General features: G+C 45.8%; 1 pseudogene; it reads left to right on the plus strand.

Annotated features, from left to right (window-relative positions):
• Nucleotides 1-18,207: 18,207 nt before the first annotated feature.
• Nucleotides 18,208-18,822, plus strand: LOC116275341 (annotated as a pseudogene).
• Nucleotides 18,823-24,138: the final 5,316 nt, after the last annotated feature.

A 24,138-nucleotide genomic window follows, 5' to 3' on the forward strand; every position in this document is an offset into this window, starting at 1 on the left:
GTAGGCCAAAGGCTTAGGCCCAGTCTTTATCAGCACAGGCTCCCAAAGGTTCCTCAGCCCCCATGAAGGCTCTCAAGCAGAGGCTTCCATCTGTTAATGTGAGGACAGAAGGACTGGTGTCTTCCTGGGTTGCCATCTGAATGGGCCTAGTGTCCTTTCTGTGCCATTTATAAATAAACCTCAGGCAGGAGTTGCCAAAAAATGAAAGTTAACGTCACTGATAATGGGATAAACAGAACCACGTGCCCCCTGATAAGATACAGTAAGAACATGAATCATTTCTGCGAAATTCCTCCAAAATGCATAATCTGAATCTCTGAGAAAACATCACGCAAACCCAAATTGAAGAATATTTTCCAAAATAACGTGTGTAATCTTCAAAATGTCACTGTTCTGAGAGACAAGGAAAGACTGAGGAACCATTCCAGACTGACGGAGACTAAAGAGACACGACAACTAAATCAAGTGCCTGATCCTGGACTGAATCATTTGGCTATAAAGAACATCATTTAGAGGGTGGGAGGGGTGAGGGTTGAAAAATTACCTATTGGGTACAGTGTTCACTCTTTGGGGGACAGGTACACTAGAAGCCCAAATGTCACCGTTATGCAATATACCATGTAACAAACCTGCACGTATACCCCTTGAATCTAAAATTTAATTATTAAAAATAAGATCATTTGGACAACTGGCTAACATTGAACAGGGTGCCCTGATCTTCATGGTTATACTGAGGGTATATGCAAGACTGTCTTTGTTTGTGGGCCATATATACTAATGTTTTTAGAGGTACAAAGAAATCATGACTGCAACTTTCTTTTTCTTTCTTTCTTTCTTTCTTTTCTTTCTTTTCTTTCTTTCTTTCTTTCTTTCTTTCTTTCTTTCTTTCTTTCTTTCTTTCTTTCTTTCTTTCTTTTCTTCCTTCCTTCCTTCCTTCCTTCCTTCCTTCCTTCCTTCCTTCCTTCCTTCCTTTCCTTTCCTTTCCTTTCCTTTCTTTCTTCCTTTCTCTCTCTCCCTCTCCCTCTCTCTCTCTCTCTCTCTCTCTCGACAGGGTCTTGCTCTGTCGCTCAGGCTGGAGTGCATGGCATGATTTCAGCTCACTGCAACCTCCACCTCTGGGATTCAAGTGATTCTCCTGCCTCAGCCTCCCGAGTAGCTGGGATTACAGGTATGCACTACCACACTTGGCTCATTTTTATATTTTTAGTAGAGACGGGGGTTTCTCCATGTTGGCCAGGCTGGTCTCAAACTCCTGACCTCAGGTGATCTACCCACCTTGGCCTCCCAAAGTGCTGGGATTACAGGTGTGAGCCACCATACCAAGCCCTTACTTTCAAATTATTCAAGAACTAAAAAGTCCTTTGAATTATTCTTGCAACTTTTCTGTATTTTTTATTATTTTTTTAAACCAAGGATTTCAAACACACTGAGGCTAACAAGTTTCGGCCACGATTGCTAGCATGCATTCACCAACCTGGAGGCGGGCACCCACTTTGTACCAGGCAATGTGTCCCGCTGCCTTCCTGAGCCTGCGCTACTGACAGAAAGGATTTGAAGAATTGGACCTGGCAGCATTAATTTACTTTTTGAGGTCACGTGTTATTGAAGTCAGAATCTACAGTACCGTGAAGACAAGCCTCTCCTTAACATTGAAGCCTCCTTACAGTTAGGAGGCATGTTCGATCAAAACATGCTTAATTGTTGCCAAGGACTGAAGGGCTTACTGCTCCAGGATATGTCACATGGAAACATATCCAGGGGTAGATCCAGGTCTTACGATGCAGGTCTATGTTTTGTGCCCCAGACCATTTACGAAAAGTATTATACAATTATGAATTTTTTAAAAATCAGTACAGGACCTTGGAAGAGGGGCACACAAGCAAAGGACCCTGGAGCTCATGCCTGACTGGCTTCGCAGAAAATCTTCCTCCGACTATGCACAAATCGGACGGTACCACCGCGGCTTGAGAGGCGACAAGGTCAATCACGTCCTCCGTGCTGGTGTCCTTTCGTCTGTGAAAATCAAAATGCTTCTGGGACTTTTCTCTCAAGACAAATCCAAGCCTGGAGTTGGGCTGTCCCTTTAGGCACTCTCTTGGTGTCAGCAGAATGATTGGACCCAGTTTTGAAGGAGAACGTGTTCACGGGAATGCCAGAGTTCTTTTTTTGTTTGTTTTGTTTTGAGACGAAGTCTCGCTCTGTTACCCAGGCTGGAGTGTAGTGGCGCAATCTTGGCTCACTGCAACCTCTGCCTCCCTGTTCTTTCTTTGACTTTCATCACTTCAGTTCCAGTGGTCCATTCCCCGACCATCGTCCCTAGTGGCCTGGAGACAGCAGAGGCGGGGACCACATCTTGCTCATCCCTGTAGACCTAATACCTAGCACTGTGCCTTGCCTGTGGCTGGCACTCAATTGTTTCGATTGGCTTTATATAATAATATCAGCAAGGATTCTGCTTACTGACTGCTTATTCTCTGCCAGGTTGCTTGCTAAATGCATCCATGAATGCAGCTGTTAAAATGCATGTATGGGCCGGGCACGGTGGCTCACACCTGTAATCCTAGCACTTTGGGAGGCCGAGGCAGGTGGATCGCCTGAGGTCAGGAGTTTGAGACCAGCCTAGCCAATAAGGAGAAACCCGTCTCTACTAAAAATAAAAAAAATAAAAAAAAAAAATAGCTGGGCATGGTGGCAGATGCCTGTAGTCCCAGCTACTCGAGAGGCTGAGGCAGGAAAATCGCTTGAATCCAGTGGGTAGAGGTTGCAGTGAGTCGAGATCCTGACATTTCACTCCAGCCTGGGCAAATGAATGAGACTCCGTCTCAAAAAAAAAAAAAAAAAAAAAAAAGGAATTCATGACTCAAGGGAGGGTAAAGGGCTCTGGGAGGCCTCCTCCCTACAGTACATGAGACTGAGATGGCTTGTCATCTTGGATGGCACCCACTGGGCCCTTGAGGGACTGAGATCTGGGATGAGGAAGTGCATGGGGAGGGAGGCGGGGGCTTCTGCCCACAGCACACTTTGGTCAGCCAGAGGCCACTATAGGAGGCTCCAGGGAGTTATCTCTGAGGTGGGCTCCCCAGAAAGGTGGGGCAGCATGGGGCACTGGATCAAGGACAGCAGGACACAGGTGAGGGGCTCTCCAGCCATGCTGAGAGAAGGGGAGGGGACCTGCGGCATCATGAGAAGGGTGGCCTTGTGTTTTGTTTTGTTTTGTTTTGTTTTGAGACAGGGTCTTGCTGTCTCCCAGGCTGGAGTGCAATGGCGTGATCTCTGCTCACTGCAGCCTCAACCTCCCGGGCTCAATACATCCTCCCACCTCCGTCCTCCACGTAGCTGAGACTACAGGCTTGCACCATCACACCCAGGTAATTTTTATTTTTTATGGAGACAGGTTCTTACTATGTTGCCCAGGCTGGTTTTGAACTCCTGGGCTCAAGCGATCCTCCAGCCTTGGCCTCCCAAAGTGCTGGGATTCCAGGTGGGAACCTCCACACCCAGTGCAGCCTTGTGTTTCTTCACCTCTCAACTGGGAAGCATCTCTGCACACTGGCTAAATACTGAAAAGAGCAGACAGAGAAAGAGAGCAGCATTTATATACTAATAATGGCCACATTAAAAACATGGTTTCAGGCCAGGCCCGGAGGCTTACATCTGTAATCCCAACACTTTGGGAGGCCAAGGCAGGAGGATCACCTGAGGCCAGAAGTTCGAGACCAGACTGGCCAACACGGCAAAACCTCATCTCTACTAAAAATACAAAAATTAGCTGGACGTGGTGGTGCACACGTGTAATCCCAGCTACTCAGGAGGCTGTGGCAGGAGAATTACTTGACCCCGGGAGGTGGAGGTTGCAGTGAGCCGAGATCGTGCCACTGCACTCCAGCTTGGGCAACAGAGCGAGACTCTGTCTCAAAAAATAAATAAATAAATAAATAAATAAATAAATAAAAATAAAAATAAAAATTCATGGTTTCATGTACAAATCAATGCAAAAAAACAAAAAAAAAACCAAAAAAACACAAAGCATTGCATTGGCCTGAAGATTGTTTGCTCTGCCCTGTCAAAGGAAAGAGGAAGAAAGAAAAAAATAGGGATTAAAAAGTGCTGGCAACTTTGGAAAATAAATCACCGCTGTTTAGATTCTTGCCCTGTGATCAACATTCCCAGTTGCTCTTCCAGAGGTCTGGCCCAGCCGGTGCTCGGCACTGCCTGACACCTCCTACCTTCTGGCTGGTTTATCTTGCAAAGGGAATATTTGGAAAATATGACACCCTCTTCTGCAAGTGCTCAGTGATTCTATTCAGCACAGCTCTTGGCTCTCATGGAGGGCTGGGGCGGGACACAGGCATTAGAACACCTAACACTAGGAAGTCCCTGTACTGAATCTGGCTACATCTCAGGTTAGATCATGTCCTGATGTCCTTCGGCTAAAATAGAGAGCCTGACGGACTGTGACATTTCAGTGTAAAGACGAGACTTGTTTCAAATATTTTAAATAACTTTTTCTACCTCATATATTCGTCTTGAATACTCCAAATCCTCTCCCCTGTGTATGCCCAGGGCAGTCAAGTTCTTCTAGGCCCCAGGGAATGAGGCCTTGCCGCCCTCTGGTCAAGGCAGGTCCAATTCTCCTGTCCCTCTCAGTGTCACCACTGCCCTGCCCCCTCAGGGCCATGAAGAGGGAGAAGAGAGCCCCTCCGGCCACCAGGAGCCTTCTGTTCTGGAGTATGTTGGCCCAGGGCTCAGAACTAAACAGGAAGACCAGGCACAGTGGCTCAGGCCTGTAATCCCAGCACTTTGGGAGGCCGAGGTGGGTGGATCACCTGAGATCAGGAGTTCCAGAGCAGCCTGGCCAACGCAGTGAAACTCCATCTCTACTAAAAATATAAAAATTAGCCGGGTGTGGTGGCACATGCCTGTAATCCCAGCTGCTCAGGAGGCTGATGCAGGAGAATTGCAGGAGGCAGAGGTTGCAGTGAGTGGAGATCATGCCACTGCACTCCAGTCTGGGAAACAGAGTGAGACGCTGTCTCAAAAAAAGAAAAAAAAAAAGAAGTCAATAGGAGGGCCAGGCGCGGTGGTGCAGGCCTGTAATCCCAGCACTTTGGGAGGCTGAAGTGGGTGGATCACCTGAGGTCAGGAGTTCCAGACCTGCTTGACTAATATGGTGAAACCCCATCTCTACTAAATACAAAAAGTTATCTGGGCATGGTGGCACATACCTGTAATCCCAGCTACTTGGGAGGCTGAGGCAGGAGAATTGCTTGAACCTGGGAGGCAGAGGTTGCAGTGAGCCAAGATCGCACCATTGCACTCCAGCCTGGGCAAAAAGAGCAAAACTCCATCTCAAAAAAAAAAAAAAGCTTCAGCTAATAATAATAACAACAATAATATGAACAAATATTCTACCGCTTATGCTGCCCCAGGCCCTACGCTAAGCACTTTATATGTCACCTCATTTAATCTTCACACTACTCCTGTAGGATTAGTATTACTATGGCCACCTTTCAGAGAAGACTAAATGTCAGTGAACCTCCCAGCGAGGCAGAATCCAGTTTTCAAGCTCTTAACTTTCCAACTCCTCCAATGGTCCCTGGCCTCGAATGGGGGACGGTGACCACACACGATGGGAGTTTGTCAGGTCACTTGTGGCCCCACAAGGTCGATCTGGGGTATCTTTATTCTCCTCCCCACGCAATCTTACCACCAGGACCCATCTCAGTGCCCTCACCCCAGGAAGCCTCCTCCCTCCAACTGTACCAGAATCCACCGACCAACCCCCCACCACCAAGTCTTCTCTGGTACTCCCAGTATTCAAAGTGTGGCCCACAGAGCAGCAGCCTGGGCACTGCATGGTGGAGAAGGCAGACTCTCAGCCCCTGCCCCAAATGCACATTTTAACAAGACCCCAGGTGGCCCCAGTGTACCTAGGGGCTCTATCATTTGTTTCTTCCTGTTGTTAAAGGAAAAGAAAAACTCTCGGGACCCCAATTTTTTCTCGGCAATGGAAAAAATTAAGCTAGAAGCTGAGTCATGCAAGAAGTTGCCTTTCTGTTTGTGCCTAAGCAGGTAGCTACAGATAAAAGGCTAACTATCCCCACAGGCAGCTACTCTATGTTCACCTTCTGTAAAGCACCGATTTACAGACTGCTAGAGGAAACAGAACTGATTGTTCCTCTTCCTGCTCCCTTTCCCTTGCAACAAGTAGATTCCCATGCCCTTCCTCTTTCCTCTGCAGCCCACTTTTCCCCTCTAAACATTGAGGCCCTCAACATCATCTTTGGAGAATGGCACAGACTACAGACTGTTTCTGTGATTCCGTGTTTCTCCCGCCCTGTCCTTAACCTTGGCAAAATAAACTTCTCAGTTGATTGAGATCTGTCTCAGATACTTTTTGGTTTACACTGTACAATTGAGCCTTGTATGATCATTGGTTTCCTACAGTCCTTGAGCTGTTTGTTAGGCAGTCCCTTTGTCTTTCTGGACAGATTCTAAGTGGAACGTTCATTTGCCCAAACCACCCAAGACTGTCTGAACTGCCTACTGATTTGAGTATAGAGTAGAACTGATGATTTGGAGTCCTTGCCCCCAGCATGATTCATCAGAGGCCCCGTTGAATGGTAGCAGAACGGTCACTATTATCCCAATGGCTCCACGGCCTCTCAGACCCCAGCTTCCCTGGCCTTTGCTTGTGTCCTAAGGTTGCATAAAGGAACACTTGTTTAAGAACACCTGTTCAAGGTCTTCAGGGAAGACCTTGCCGGGAGGTTCATGAAAGAAGTGACACTTTGATTTTTTATGCTGAAAGAACCCAGCCCCAACTCCGGAATTCTCCCCTAGGGCTGCCTCTCTGGCCCCACAGCTCAGGTATCCCAAGTGCACCCAACGCTCAGTGCATTCTTGGCGGTACAGCCCCGCCGAGTCAAAGGGGAAGGCACCTCCTGCAGGCTCTGGAATTTCAGAGCCCTGTCCATAAAAGACTCTATAGGAATCCTGCGGTCTCTGCCAGGCTACTGCCAAGTCCCCAGACATTGTACTTCTCCCATGACCTTTTAAGCAGCTCTCTGTCTTCTTAATCATCCATTTAACATGTGCATCGACCCTCAAAGAAAAACTACATATTTACTCTTTCTCACTTCCTGTGAGAAGGGTGGAGCCCACCACTGCCTGCTCGGCTGCAGTTTCTGTGACTCATTGTGGGAGGGGCCTTTCATCGGGCAGGGAAGGGATTTGCCGTCTTTGGAATGCAGGTGTGGGCTGCGCCTCCAGAAGGGCTTGCTGATAAAGGAGAGTTGTGGGAAGGCAAACCTGTTAAGTAACAGCACATCGTGGTGGGTGTGTGTGCATGGTACGTGTGCGTGTGTGTGGTATGGGGGAGGGTGCGTAGTGTTCACGTGATGTTGGAGGGGTATGTGTGTGGTACATGGTGTGTGCATAGTGTGTGGTGTGTGTATGGTGTACCGTGTGTGTGCATGGTGTGCGGTGTGTGTGTGGAGGTGTGTATATGTGTAAAGTATACATGTGTGGCATATGGTGTGTGAGTGTGAATGTTGTACTGTGTGTGTACATGGTGTGTGGTGTGTGTGTGTGTGTGGTGGGGGTGTATGGGGGTGCATGTGGTATATCTGTGTGTGGTGTGTGTGACATATGAGGGTGTATGGGTGTGTGTGTGTGATGAGGGGTCAGTGTGGTATGAGAGTGCACGCGTGTGTGCTATGTGGTGTGGGGTTGTGTGTGGTGAGTGAGGCATATGGTGTGTGCCTGCTCCTCCTTCAGTCCCTTGGAAGAAAGGGCCTTCTGTGTTTTGGCAGCCTTTGGCAGGGCCAAAGTGCCAGAACATTCTCTCTGTAATGAGTGTCTGCTAGTCTACTTAGGTGCATCCCCAGGCTTGCCCTTGCAGAGAATGTACCTCCTTATGGTGGGTGCAGTTGGCGTCAGTGTGTTTTGCCCCGTTCTCCAAGGCCAGTCCCAAGTTTTCAGGGTCTGGAGGTGGCCTCAAGTCAAGCCAGGGAGGCCTCAGCATGGCCCCAGATAAAGACAAGGGAGTCCTGGGGCCGGGCCGGGCATCTGCACTCACTTACGTGTGCAAGGCCCTTGAACCTTGGTCCATGTCCAGACCAGACCAGCACAACGTCAAGGAGAGTGCAAACACCAGAACTTCCTTTCCCTTCTCTGTTTGAGAGCTGGTGTTGTAGTAGGGTTAGGAGTGAATTCTGGAACTAGCCTTCTGCTTCCCATCTCAGTAGATCCAGAGTCTTGAGGCAAGCTAACCTCTCTGTGCCTCAGTTTTGTTCCTCATGAAGTAGACAATAGTAGCATCCACTTCATAGTATAGTTGTGAGGGTTAAAGGGGCTATGAATAGTAGCTGGCATACAGCAAGCTAACCACTATTCTTTGGGAACATGAATCAATGTCCTAGAGTGTGGCAGGGATGGGATAAGGGAGGCATTTTAATTCTCCAAAACCTAGGAGACAAAGTTCATCCAAAGATTCTTCTATACCGTTGAAAATAAAAAGACCTCCAGGACACTTCTTCCTGTTCTTGGGGGGTACTTTTTTTTTTTTTTTTTTGAGACGGAGTTTCACTCTTGTTGCCCAGGCTGGAGTGCAATGGCACGATCTCGGCTCACTGCAACCTCCGCCTCCTGGGTTCAAGCAATTCTCCTGCCTCAGCCTCCTAAGTAGCAGGGATTACAGGTGCCTGCCACCACATCTGGCTAATTTTGTATTTTTAGTAGAGACGGGGTTTCTCCGTGTTGGTCAAGCTGATCTCAAACTCCCGACCTCAGGTGATCCGCCTGCCTCGGCCTCCCTGGGATTACAGGTGTGAGCCACCGCACCCAGCTTGGGGAGTACATTTTTAGATGGCATGTTAGCAAAGCTCTAATGCTGCTGAAGGAGAAGACATTACCTGAGGGAAAAATAGTAAACCTATGGGCCAGTATTCAGGCTTAAGTATTTTCCATTTTAGAATTAACTCCATGGTCTCTGAAATATAAAAGAATATCAGTCCGGGCGCAGTGGCTCACGCCTGTAATCCCAGCACTTGGGGAGGCCGAGGCAGGTGAATCACTTGAGGTCAGGAGTTCGAGATCAGCCTGGCCAACATGATGAAACCTCATCTTCTACTAAAAATACAGAAATTAGCAGGGCATCGTAGCAGACACCTGTGATACCAGCTACTCGGGAGGTTGAGGCAGGAGAATCGCTTGAACCCGAGAGGCAGGGGAGGCAGAGGTTGCTGTGAGCTGAGATCACTCTACTGCCCTCCAGCCTGGGAGACAGAGCGAGATTCCATCTCAAAAACAAAATAATAAATAAATAAATCCATGTCACTGGAAAATGCAACACTACATTAATCACTTGTGCATCCATTCATTCATTTATTCAACAACCATTCATTTATTAATATGAATTATATTCCAAGTTTTACGTTAGATTGGTATTAAGGCTGTAAGGATGCAAGAGATATATGGCCCTGTCTTACTGTGACCATAAGCAGTCGACAACATTTTACATTATAATAGGGTCAATAAAAGAAGAAATATAGAAGATACCATAACATATTTACAACAGGATTTGTTAACTAGTTTGAAATTATAAAAGCAAATCTTCTAACATCCCCAAACACAAACACGCTATCTGTTGAGAAGTTCGGAAGCACATTCATAACTCAGTTGGGGGTAATTTAGAGGTTTACAGTCAGACAAGCCAAACAATAGAAATCATTTGAGAAAAGGAAAAAACCATATCTCCTCAGGCAAATGATTTCTAGAGGTGGCAACGTAAAACAAAAGAATTCAAAACTAGAATAGCATTCCCTTTCATAAGCACTGTTTACTATAATACCACGTATTCACGTAAACTCAATGGGTACCTCTTGTACCAAGAAAATCTACTGCTTTCATTAAACAAAAAGAACACTCTAGTTCTTTAGAGGAAAGGAATTGTTGTCACATAAAGCCTATTGCCTAGCAACAAAACAGCAACTCATCACCCCTTTCTTCCAGCCATAGACACACCCTCACCCTCTTGCCTGCTCATTCCTCTTGACTCCAGAATTCTTTTAATAGTATCTGTGGTTGGAATAACTGAATTTTAAGTTTTAAACACCAGTCAGTATAAAGTCCTGCCAAGTGCTAAGCATTTAATCCTATAGTCACAGCCTCTGAAATGGCCGCATTATAAAACAAGAAAACCACGGGGCTGGGTTTCCTTTCCTCTTCTTTTTCCAATCCTGAAAACCTCACAGGCAGTGTCCCAAGACACTGTTTCCACCAGGAGCACCGGATGGTCCTTCTCCGGCTTTCATGCTTAGTGCGAAGATGGAATCATGCAACACAGCACTTCTTTTCAGAGTCTAAACCCATTGTAAAAACCCACGTCCGTTTCAATGCCAGATTCATTTCATTGCCTATTGCTAAGCCAAAATGAGCAACTCATCTCACTTTCAAATGTTATGTCTAACAGAACCATGGGCCGCGATGTTTGGAAGTGAGTTGCTAACCAACATTCTATAGAACAGTGTATTCAGTGATATGACTCACAGATAAATTACTTCACCCTCGTGGACCTCAAACTGGGTGTGCCACTTGCTGTAGATTGACTCAGTGCTTAACCCTTCCAAGTACGGGGAAATTCTCACCAGTCTTCTTTCTCCATAAAGTCTCAAACATTTCTGAGTGGTGCCAAGGGTGTCTATAGAAGTCAGAAACACGGAAAACGGCAGGACACAGGGGACTGCTGCCTCTTAGAGTATGATTTGCTGTTCCTCAATACTGTATGTTGCAACCGTCAACAGGGGCAGTGATTCTAGGGAAATGCAAATTTCACCTGTTCCACAATTAGACATAAAAACAGGAATAACTCTTTCATCTCTAGTGATATGGACAGATTTACACTCTAGAGTTCAATATTTCGTGAGATTAAACACTTCATCCTGTCCCGTGTGCCACCCTTTTGGAAACAGGCTTTTAAAGTGAGGTTCTCTTTGTCAGCATTCCAAGGTCTCAAACCCCTAATGCCAGCTGAAGGCCTGAATAGGAAGGAGAGGTCTGTGTACTCTACTCTGAGTATGTTCCGCCTAAATGTTCGTACGTATTCTCTTGCACAAATGAACAGGGACCTCACTGTGACGTTAGTGTGAATATTCAGTGGCAGTCATCAAGGACAGATTCCACATTCCCCCATTTCTTTGTGATTTGATGATCTCTTGTTTTTTTTTTTTTTTGGAGTCTGGTTTGGTGTCTCGCTCTGTAGTGCAGTGGCAAGATCTTGGCTCCTGGCAGCCCCGCCTCCTGGGTTCACGCCATTCTCCTGCCTCAGCCTCCCGAGAAGCTGGGACTATAGGCGCCCGCCACCACGCCTGGCTAATTTTGTGTGTGTGTGTGTGTGTGTGTGTGTGTGTGTGTGTGTATTTTTAGTAGAGACGGAGTTTCATCGTGTTAGCCAGGATGGTCTCGATCTCCCGACCTCATGATCTGCCCGCCTCGGCCTCCCAAAGTGCTGGGATTACAGGCATGAGTCTTGCTCTGTCGCCCAGGCTGGAGTGCAGTGGCGTGATCTCGGCTCACTGCAAGCTCTGCCTCCCTGGTTCACGCCATTCTCCTGCCTCAGCCTCCTGAGTAGCTGGGACTACAGGCGCCTGCCACCATGCCCAGCTAATTTTTGTATTTTTTTTTTTAGTAGAGACGGGTTTCACCATGTTAGCCGGAATGGTCTTGATCTCCTGACCTCGTGATCCGCCCACCTGGGCTTCCCAAAGTGCTGGGATTACAGGCATAAGCCACTGCACCCGGCCGGCATGGCATAGTCTTAATACTGTTAATAGAGGGGTTATGATTTCTGCAAGAATTAAGAAGAACCTAGAGTCAGAAGCCGACCCGAGAAACTAGAAAAGTTGTTTTAAGAGATACCTTCACTTCATCACCTTAGCCCCCAGATGTGTTGACTGTGCCCCAGACCCCACCGTGAAGTGAGGCTTTTCCTCCTGGAACATGTTCTCAGGCCAGCTCAGAGGTGCTGGGGGTGGAAGGGCATTGCCTTGGAGACACCTTGACTCTTTATTCTTCCTTCTGGATGACCTCAGGCAAGTTTCTTCAGGTCTCTTACTCTCAGGTTTCTTTTCTATAAAAATTAAGATCGTAACAGTCCCTATCTCTATTTGCACAGGTTAAGTAAATAACACTGATAACATTGTTAATACCGTGTCTGACATGTGGTAAGTGCTCAGGAAACATTGGTCGTGATTAATAAGAAGTGAAACGGCCGAGCGCCGTGGCTCACGCCTGTAATCCCAGCACTTTGGGAGGCCAAGGCAGGCAGATCACGAGGTCAGGAGTTCAAGACCAGCCTGGCCAAGATAGTGAAACCCCGTCTCTACTAAAAACTACAAAAATTAGCCAGTTGTGGTGGCGGGCGCCTATAATCCCAACTACTCGGGAGGCTGAGGCAGAAGAATTGCTTGGACCTGGGCGGCAGAGGTTGCAGTGAGCTGAGATTGCTCCCCTGCACTCCAGCCTGGATGACAGAGTGAGACTCCATCTCAAAAAATAATAATAACCATTAAAAAAAAAAGAAGTGAACCATAGTTTGGAATTATTGGGTGAAACCTGGGCTTTGAGAATAGGAGTGCTAGCCAGTTTGGATTGTGTGTTAGTTTACTCAGGCCGTCATAACACAATTCCACAGACTGGTGGCTGAAACAACAGAAATTGATGTTCTCATCACTCTGTCAAATAGAAGTCTGAGATTAAGGTGTCGGCAAGGTTGGTTTCTTTTGAGGTCTCTCACTTCGGCTTGCAGATGACCGTCTTCCGCCTCTGTCTTCACATGCCTGCACCCATCTGTCCAGATTTCCTCTTCTAAACACACGAGCCATATTGGATTAGAGCACAACTAATGACCTAATTTTAATTTAATTACCTGTTTAAAGACCCTATTTCCACATACAGTCACATTCCTAGGTACTGGGGAAATTAGGATTTCAATAGAGGAATTTTTTTTTTTTTTTTGGTGGGAAACACAATTCAACCTCTAAGAGTTCGGAAAATCTATCTACTTAGCTCGGGCCTTTTCCAGAAAATGAGATGGGGCCAGGTGCAGTACCTCACGCCTGTAATCCCAGCACTTTGGGAGGCTGAGGAGGGCGGATCACCTGAGGTCCGGAGTTCAAGACCAGCCTGGCCAACATGGTGAAACCCTGTCTGTACTAAAAATACAAAATTAGCCGGGTGTGGTGGTGCATGCCTGTAATCCCAGCTACTCGGGAGGCTGAGATGGGAGAATTGCTTGAACCCGAGAAGCGGAGGTTGTAGTGAGCTGAGATAGCACCATTGCACTCCAGCCTGGGCAACAGAGTGAAATTCTATCTGAAAAAAAAAAAAAAAAAAAAAGAGGAAAGAAAGAAAATGAGATGGGCTTTGAAGAGACCAGGTAAAGGCATGTTCTACGCCCTGCCCTACCCACCACCAACTCCACTCAAGCTTGGCCCACGAGGGGGCCCGCTGGCTGCTAGCACAGGCTGCCACATTGAAAGGGCTTCTTCTAACACCGCCCAGCTACAAAAAATGCACAGCCCCATGGATTATGTGCTAAATGTTATCTCCTCAAATTCCTATGTTGAAATCCTAACACCCAATACTTCAGAATGTGACCTTATTTGGATTGGGATAGGGTCTATACAGAGGCGGTCAAGCTTAAAATGAGGTCAGTAGAGTGGGCTCTAATCCAAAACGGCTGGTGTCATAAAAGGGGAAATGTGGGCCCAGAAACATACATAGAGGGAGAGAATGAGAAGACAATGAAAGAGCAGCCATCCACGGGGCAGAGAGGCCTGGGACAGATCCTTCCCTCAGACTGCAAGAGGAACCAGCCCCGTCCACACCTCGATCTTCTTTTTAAAAAAATAAAGAGACAGAGTCTAGCTATGTTTTCCTGGCTGGTCTCAAACTCCTGGCCTCAAGTGATTCTCCCTCCTTGGCCTCCCAAAGTGCTGGGATTATAGGTGTGAGCCACTGCACCCAGCAAATCCCAGGCTTCTACCTCCTAGAAGATGAGAAAATACATTTCTATTGTTTCAGCCACCTGGTCTGTGGTACTTTGTTATGGTGGCCCTAGCAAACAAACACACTGTGCTTTCGTCATGTATTTGACAATCATTTACTCAGTTTATCTGGTATGTTGGGCCTGAAGACACAATGAATAATAACATACGTTTCCTGCCTTTGAGAAGCTTGTAGGCTTTGTGGAGGAACAATTACATTTAAAAAATCATTTGGGTTCAATGTGGCTGGCATTCCATCTTCCTATAAGTTGGGAAATACATTTTCAGCTATTATTTCAATTTTGCAGCAAAACACTGACTTTTGCTAAGAAGGAGCCACTCTTTGTGGGATTGGGGGACATTAGGCCTCCCTCAAGTCTCCTGTCCAAGTCATCTAGCTCCTAATCCAATTCAATTGCCCCTTAATATTTCCTCTGCACAGGATCAGAGCATCTTGGGGAAGGCAAATCGGATCTTACCACAGCTCAACCCATCTCCTCTCTGGCTTAAAGCACTTCAGTGACTTCCCATTTTCCAAGGATAAGTCAAATTCCATAACCCCTATGCACTGGCACGGTCTCCAGCCTCTGCCCCACTGGTTTTGCTTCCCACCCCAGAAACTTTGGCTTCTCTTGTGCCTGCATCGCTCTTCCCTCCTCTGTTGCCCTGGTTCATCTACCATCCTCCAGATCTTAGTTTATTCATCATTTCTTCTAGGGAGCTTCCCTTGAGGACCCAGCTTAAAGCAAATCTCCCTTATAGTAACTCTAGCACCATGTACAACAAATACATCTTCTTATCACAGCTGAAATGTTTTGACTGTTTATGTATTGGTTTGATAACTCTAAGCTCCACAATGGCATGTCTGTATTCATACACTAAAATATCCTTAGTGCTTGGACACATGGTGAGAACTCGATAAATATTGGTTAAGTGAATCGATGAGTAAATGAGTGAATGGGTCAATACTGATCCTTAGAATTTCCACCTGGGGAAGCAGTTAAGTATTTGAAAACCAGGGCCAGGTGTAGTGGCTCACGCCTGTGGTCCCTGACTTTGGGAGGCTGAGGTGGGTGGATCACTTGAGCGTTCAAAACCAGCTTGGGCAACATGGAGTAGAGTAAGTAGAGTAAGTCCCTGTCTCTACTAAAAATACAAAAAAATTAGCCAGGCATGATGGTGCATACCTGCAGTCCCAGCTACCTGGGGAGGCTGAGGAGGGAGGATCATTTGAGCCCAGGAGGTTGAGGCTGCAGTGAGCTAAGATTGTGCTGCTGCATTCCAACCTGGGCAACAGATGGAGACCCTGTCCAAACAAACAAATAAACAAACAACAACAAAAAAACAAAACCAGAAAAGAAAAACAGTAAACTATTAGTGAATACAGGAAAGTGGATACACATTTGAGTGCTATTGTGCCAACAAATTTTTTGCAAAGTTATTTGTCATTGAGAAGCTTATTTTATCTGTGAAAATTAAATTTCTCCTATCACACTTTCAATATATTTCTCAAATAGTTACTTAACATTCTATTCACTACAAAATCTCTCATTCCACTTTCAGAGATTTTTTTTTTTTTTTGAGACGGAGCCTCGCTCTGTCACCCAGGCTGGAGTGCAGTGGCCAGATCTCAGCTCACTGCAAGCTCCACCTCCCGGGTTCACGCCATTCTCCTGCCTCAGCCTCCCAAGTAGCTGGGACTACAGGCGCCCGCCACCACGCCCGGCTAATTTTTTTTTTTGTATTTTAGTAGAGACGGGGTTTCACCATGTTAGCCAGGATGGTATTGATCTCCTGACCTCGTGATCCGCCCGTCTTGGGCTCCCAAAGTGCTGGGATTACAGGCTTGAGCCACTGTGCCCAGCCTTTTTTTTTTTTTTTTTTTTTTAAGAGACAGGGTCTCGCTCTGTCACCTAGGCTGGTATGCAGTAGTGTGATCATAGCTCACTGCAGCCTTGAATTCCTGGGCTCAAGTAATCTTCCCTCCTCAGCCTCCCATAGAAAATTTTTGAGTAACTCTAATCTATTTTTTTTAAACAACTGAACACCAGTTGACTCTTGACAAACTACCAGATTTCATTGCTGTACTAAGAATTTGCTAGACCTTCTGGATTTAATTGAATATTGAATGAGTTTTAAGGAACCGTAGGGCAAAGGTGCACCTGCTTCATAGTTGATCTACGAAATGTTTAATGGGTTGTACTAGTGTGCAGAGGATTATGAGTCCAGAGGCCCAGCCCCGCAGGAGGTCATAATCCACCATGGTGCATATAAATGTAAACAAACATTACAGTGCAGCAAGATACGTGCTACCAGCGGAATGTGCAAAATGCTATCACCTTCACACAGCCCACGGAAAATATAAGACTCTTACACCGTGACTCCAACTCTCCACATTTCAATATGTGTTATGATTTGAGGAGGAAATATACTGAATAGAACAAGACTTAATTGCCTTGATAGTCCACTAACAGAACAATTAATTTCATAGTTGTCCTTCTTTACCTTTTAGAAAGAGGGAGCTAACATGTTTCCTTATGTTGTTAGCATCTGTAAAAAAAAATCAGTTCCTCTCTTCTTGTCATGACTTTGTCCTTGTCTCCGTCTTCTGTTCACCACTGCCTCCCTGCAATGTATCACTGTTTTTTAACTTTGTGGTTGGTCTTTTGGCACTGGGCTCCCTAAGGGAGATGAATTAATATTTCCTAAATCCCCTGACTTTTGCGTGAATTCTTGATCTCTGGCTTTTATAGAAATAGAAAATAAGCCATTGAAGAGTTTGGAGTAAATGGGGAAGTCAGAATCCTAATTTACAGGCTCAACCTTTCACTTAGGTTTGGGGTGTATGTAATGAAGCTCTCTACAAACGATGTGGAAACTGAAACAGGAAATGAAAATGTTACCCATTTAGTGCAAATGCTCTGTTAGCCACAAGCATAATTTATCATTAAGTGCTTCTCCTCTAATGCTACTGGGTATAATTGTTGTGTTGAGTCAGAATGTTTTCAGCTAATATACTTTTTAATCCATAAGCCCCAATTAGGTTTTGAAAATATTGACAAGTATAGCTATTATAAAGTATCTGCATTCATGATTTACAGAAAGTAGAGTTTCTTTTTCTTTTTCTTTTCTTTTTTTTTTTGAGACAGGGTCTCACTCTGTCACCCAGGCTGGAGTGCGGTGGTGTGATCTCGGCTCCCTGCAGCCTCTACCTGCCAGGCTCAAGTGATCCTCCCACCTCAGCCTCCCGAGTAGTGGAGACGATAGGCACACACCACCAAACCTGGCTAATTTTTGTATTTTTCGTAGAGATGGGATCTCTCTGTGTTGCCCAGGATGGTCTTGAACTCCTGGGCTCAAGTGATCCTCTCGCCTTGGCCTCCCAAAGTGCTGGGATTACAGGCATGAACCACCGCACCCAGCCAAAAGTGGAGTTTCTTGTATGTAATTAGCAAACAAAAGATGTTCCTTCTAGCAGTAGAGGCAGCTATGCCTCTGCCTGGTGACCTACGTGACCTGCAGGTGAGAGGAGAGCCTCTTTCCTTACTAGTTCTCTGTTTCCTGGACCTCAGCAAGACTGTTTAGCCAATCACATGTAGAGTTATGTGATAAGCCAAATGGTCATTCATTCACTCATCCAATCATTCATTCATTCAGCTAATATTTATTGAGTGCCTTCAGTGTGCCAGGTAAAGTGGGTGCCCATAGAGTGTATGTTCTAACAAGCAAAAAGACCATAAATGTATGAACAAATTGCTGTGTACTCTAACGTTGGGTAGAATTAAGTGTTTTGAAGACGTTGGAGCAGAAGAAAGGGTTGGAGTTGATGAGAGCACTGTTTCAAATAGGGTGAGCAAAGAAGGCTTTCTGAGGAAGCCGCATTTAACAGATCCCTGAAGGAATTGAGAGAGAGCCATTAAATACCCCAGGGGAAGCGTGTCCCAACAGGGGGAGGAGCAAATGCCAAGGCACTAAGATGAGGGTATGTCCAAGATTCAATGTCTGGACAGTTTTTCTTTCGTATCTTAATTGAATTGAAACCGCCTTCGAAAAGATTGAAACAATGAGAAAATTATGACAGTGCAAGAGATCTGTTGATCTAACCAACTCCATCTTGCCTTTAACCTCCAAACTGCCTTTGGTCATTCCTGGGTTTGGGTCAAGCTAACACATTTAGTTTATGGTTTAAATGATAATGCCCCTTCCCGAAAACTAAACCACCCTTGTAAAAGTAACCACCAGGTTAGGAGGATGAGAGGGGCCTGAACTCTGCTAAAATGTAAGCATAGTTAAATGACTACCAGCCGCCCTTGCTGCCACCAGCATGGAGACTTTGTACCGAGTCCTATTCTTAGTGCTCGAATGTCCCAACCTGAAGCTGAAGAAGCCGCCCTGGCTGCACGTGGCGTCGGCCATGATTGTGTATGCTCTAGTGGTGGTGTCTTACTTCCTGGTCACTGGAGGAATAATTTATAATGTTATTGTTGAACCTCCAAGTGTTGGCTCTATGACCGATGAACACGGGCATCAGAGCCCAGTAGCTTTCTTGGCCTGCAGAGTAAATGAACAATATATTATGCAAGGACTTGCATCCAGCTTCCTGTTTACAATGGGAGGTTTAGGTTTCATATTCCTGGACTGATCGAATGCACCAAATATCCCAAAACTCAGTAGATTTCTTCTTCTATTCATTGGATTCATTTGTGTCCTATTGAGTTTTTTCATGACTAGAGTATTCATGAGAATGAAACTGCCGGGCTATCTGATGGGTTAGAGTGCCTTTGAGAAGAACTCATTGGGTACTGGATTTACTCCTGTCAATGAAGTTTAAAGGCTGTCCAATTCTCTAATATGAAATGTGGAAAAGAATGAAGAGCAGCAGTAAAAGAAATACCTAGTGAAAAAACAGAAAGCGTATTGAAGCTTGGACTAGAGTTCCTTCTTGGTATTAAAGAGGCAAGTTTATCACAGTCTTTTTTTTTCCTGCTGACCTATTGCTGTATCAACGATGTTGAGTAGCATTTTCTTCTTAGTTTTTCATTTCTTAAAGAAAAGATGCTCCATATTTACAATGATAATATCAAATAAAGGGATTATTTTTTACAACCCCCTTAACACTTTTTGGAGATGATGTTTCTGATGTTCAGAAATTAACATAAAATCAAGAAGCAAGAGTCCATAAGCTGAGAACTCTGGACAGCTGATCAGGTTTACCTATGGTGTTTTGCCTTTAACTAGAGTGTGTGATGGTAGATTATTTCAGATATGTATGTAAGACCGCTTCCTGAACAATAAGATGTATGAAAGGAGCAGAAATAAATACTTTTTCTAATTAAAAAAAAAATGACTCCCAGCCATTATTCCGGAGGTCACAAGATCTGCAACTTCCCTATTACTCCTATAAATGACATCACTATTGTAGAACCTGAGACTGGCCCTTTGAGATGTCTTTTCAGGCTTTTGCATTGCTGACTACCAGATGGCCCCAGCCAGACCAGCAACTCCTCTGGGGGTCCACCCTGAAGTGGACTTAGCACAAGACGGCCGTTCTCCACTCCCCTGTGATTGCATCCCCAGCCAATCAGCATTCTCCCTTCCTTAGCTCCCTGCCCACTAAACTGTACTTGCCTCCAAACTGTACTAGCCTCCGAATTTCTGGGGAGATTGAGTAGTGTCTCTTTTTCCATGCGGCATGGCCAGTCTCAAATCAATTAAACTCTTTCTTTACTGCAATGCCATGGTCTCAATGGATTAATTTTGTCTGTGCAGCAGACAGGAAGAACCTGTCAGGTGATTGCAAAACCAGGAGCAACACATTCAAAGTTAATCTCTCAAGTGAGATCAACCATTTTCAAACTTTGGTGTTGCTCAGTGATTCATTAGAGTTATCAGAGCTCAATACAAATTTGTTAATCTGGAAAGATTTAAGACATTTATTTCCTACTCTTTTATACTTTCTAGTAGCTAGTATGTATGTATGGAGCAGGGTAGGGGATTCAGACAAGTACAGGACAATAAAAGGGAACAAAAATTACAGGGTGAAAATACTCACCCTGGCCAGGCACAGTGGCTCACACCGGTAATCTCAGCACTTCGGGAGGCCGAGGTGGGAGGATCACTTGAGCCTAGGAGTTCGAGACCAGCCTGGGCAACATGGTGAAACCCCATCTCTACTAAAAATACAAAATTATCTGGGTGTGGTGGTGGGCACCTGTAATCCCGGTTACTTGGGAGGCTGAGGCAGCAGAATTGTTTGAACCTAGGAGGTAGAGGTTGCAGTGAGCTAAGATCGCACATTGCACTCCAGCCTGGGCAACAAGGGCAAAACTCCGTCTTAAAAAAAAAAACTTGCTTTTCTACCTCAGATCACCAGCTTGTCATAGTTTATTCCCTTCCCTTTATCTGGGCTCTGATCTCTCCCACATCAGAAGAAAGACTTTAGGTACTCTCCTTACTGTCCTCAAAGAATGTGAGCTATTTATTCTCTGACCTCATCACACTTTGTACCTCTCTCTGGTTATCTATGTGCGTCTTATCCATCGCCCTCACTGGCTTTGCTGGAAAGTTTAAATTTAATAATAAAATTACTTTTCTTTTCTTTTTTTTTTTTGAGATGGAGTCTTTCTCTGTCACCAGGCTGGAGTAGAGTGGCACGATCTCGGCTCACTACAACCTCTGCCTCCCGGGTTCAAGAGATTCCCCTGCCTCAGCCTCCCGAGTAGCTGGGACTACAGGCTTGCGCCACTATGCCCAGCTAATTTTTTCTATTTTAGCAGAGATGGGGGTTTCACCATGTTGGCCAGGATGGTCTCAATCTCCTGACCTTCTGATCTGCCCACCTCGGCCTCCCAAAGTGCTGGGATTACAGGCATGAGCCACTGCGCTGGGTCAAACTACTCATGTTTTGCAGTGTGTCTGTGTTGATCTGCTACAATGATGTCTGTCCCTTAGACCTGTGATTTCTGGATAAAATTCCATCACTATCTTCTTTCCTAAAAACCTGCATCCCACTTTGGTGTGTCACCTTAAAACAATTTCTCTATAAACCTCAAGTAAATGATGATTAGTGTCTACTATGGAAGGATTTGTCTTGTTTAAAGTCTAATGAGGGCATATGCTGGGTCTGAGTTTGCTCTTAAGAAGAGGAAACTCACTGGGCGTGGTGGTTCATGCCTGTAATCCCAGCACTCTGGGAGGCTGAGGTGGCCTCATCATTTGAGGTCAGGAGTTTGAAACTAGCCTGACCAACATGGTGAAACCCTGTCTCTACTAAAAAAAAAAAAAAAGAAAAAATTAGCTGGGAGTGGTGGCACATGCCTGTAGTTCCAGCTACACAGGAGTCTAAGGCAAGAGAATCTCTTGAACCCAGGAGACAGAGGTTGCAGTGAGTCGAGATCGTGTCACTGCACTCCAGCCTGGGTGACAGAGCAAAACTCCGTCTCAAATAAATAAATAAATAAATAAATGAAATGTATTATAAAAAGAAGAAGAAACTCTTCAATATAACACATAGGGTCAGAAAAATGAAAAAGAAAAATAAAGAAGCAAATAAAGAAGAAGAGGAAATCCCTCAAAATAGAAGCATACATTTTTGGATGTTCATAAAATATGCAGAGGAGAAAGGAGGCCAAGTTTGATCCCACTGCAGATGAATATTAAACCTTAGACATATTCCCTTCTTTCTAATAGTAATTAAAAGGTTTAGTTTTGTTTTTTACGTTGTCTAAATGAAAATCAAAACAAAGCAAAGCTGTGACAGTACTTTGTAAACTTGGATGGGCTTTGGAAATGTATCTTCAAGGGTTGGCAACAATGAGACATAAATATTAACAGCTGGCACTTGTATCATGTTCTTCTTTGATAGGGCAGATTTTATCAGCCCCACTTTGAGAGAAAGCTGCGGTCACTGAGGTCACCCAGCTCATCAAAGGTAGAGTTCTGTTTCAGACCCAGGTCTCTGATTCCAAATGCTTGGCTGCGTCTGCCACCCACCCTCTTTCCACAGGAGAATCTGGTTCTCCACAGAAACCAGGAAGGCCTGCAGAGCCGGAGGGCATGCTCTGGTTGCCGTCTTTCATTCCAGCCTGAAAGAGATCCTTTTGGAAGGACTCTTGGCTCTTCTGGCCTCTGTCTTCCAAGCCCTTACACACAGATGCACACATACGTACACGCACATACGCACACACGCACACACCCACACACCCACACACAGCCTTAGAGAACAGAGCAGGGTGTGGAGTCTCTGCCTGTTCCACCGTCACATTTCCACAGAGCCAGCCAGGATTCTGTGGTGTGGGAGTGGGAACCAGGATCTTCCTGCCACCCAGGCAAGAATGGGCAGCGCCACGTAGTCACCTCAGCAATTCTCGCGATGCAGGGGACGGATGGGGCCTCCAGGGCTTGTCGGCCACCGCTTCCCCCTCCCTCTGGAAAAGCTCCTTAGCTCCAGTGTTCTGCCAGCCGGCCAGTTTAGTACATACCTATTAGAGGAAATGGTGACTAACGTTTATTTATTGAGCATCTGCTATGTTCAACACACAATATTAATTATTGTTTTATTTATTAATTGGATTAATGTTATTAATTATGATTTTGATTTGTTTTAATAAATGTATTAGTTTATTGTATTATTGTTATGATAACATTTCCTGGGCACTCTCCAGGTGCATGAATTGACTCTAATGAGTAGCACAGGGACTCTGGGTGTTGTGGTTATTTTACAGATGGGAAAGGACAGATTGCTTGGGAATCTTGCTCCAGTTTATACAAAGGGTGAGTGGCAAACCTAGGTCTGTCTCATTCCAAAACCACTGAATGGTAGGCTGTGAAGGATGAAGACCTGTCGTGAAGGATGCAGACCTGTTTACAGCTAACTCTACTAGCAGGTGTTATGGGGTGAATTTTGTCCCCCCGAAATATATGTTGAGGTCCTAACCCCCAGTACCTCCTAATGTGACCTTATTTGGAAATACGATCATTGCAAATGTAATTAGTTTGAGGTCACATTGGAGTAGGGTGGGCTCTTAATCCAATAGGACTGGTGCTCCCCTAAGGACAGAAGAGACACAGAGGGAAGATGAGGCTGTGACCACAGAGGCAGGGATGACAGTGATGCTGCCACAAGCCAAGCAATGCCTGGGGCCAACAGAAGCTGGAGAAGGCAAGGAAGCATCCTGCCCTGTGGATTTCAGAGGGAGACTTCCAGCCTCCAGAGCTGAGAGACAATACATTTCTGTTGTTTTCAGCCACCAAGTTTGTGGTCCCTTGTGACAGCAGCCCTAGGAACCTGGCACAGCTGGCAAGGGAGCAGTGAGCGAGTGAGCAAAACTTGAAGTTAGGGGAGTGGCTAAAACAGAATGGGAAGGTCTGGTCTGCTGCCTTTGCACTGGGTGTTAAAGGATAAGTAGGGTTGAGGAAGTAGAGAGGTGGGCTGCAGGAAAGTACAAGTCCAGGAGCAGCAGCAGGGCGACTGTGATCAGCCTGGGAGAGAGGAGAAGCCCGCATGACCGCAGCGTAGGAGAGAAGAGGGTGGTGGGTACACTGGCGGTGGGGATCGGATTCTGGAGGGCTGTGGATCCTCCACACAGGACTCTGGGATGCAGCCATCAGCTGTCTGCTCCCCAGCACTGCCTGCGCCCCTGCTCAATGAGTCAGGCCTCCTCGGACCCAAGTTGTTTCCCCTGGGCTCAAGACCCATCTTGCCTGACGCAGCCATCCCCTTGCTATGTTAGCCACGATGTGTACCCTTTTCTGCCTCAATTTCTTTTTTTTTTTTTTTTTTTTTTTTTGAGACAGAGTCTCACTCTATTGCCAGGCTGGAGTGCAATGGCACAATCTCGGCTCACTGCAACCTCCACCTCCCGGGTTCAAGTGATTCTCCTGCCTCAGCCTCCCAAGTAGCTGGGATTACAGGCATGTGCCACCACGCCCGGCTAATTTTGTATTTTTAGTAGAGACGGAGTTTCTCCATGTTGGTCAGGCTGGTCTCCAATTCCTGACTTCAGGTGACCTGCCCGCCTCAGCCTCCCAAAGTGCTGGGATTACAGGTGTAAGCCACTGTGCCCGGCCTGCCTCAATTTTTATAAAGCAT

The sequence above is a fragment of the Papio anubis genome, chromosome 6, assembly GCF_008728515.1.
Source record: "Papio anubis isolate 15944 chromosome 6, Panubis1.0, whole genome shotgun sequence".
In the NCBI taxonomy this organism is placed as follows: Eukaryota; Metazoa; Chordata; class Mammalia; order Primates; family Cercopithecidae; genus Papio; species Papio anubis.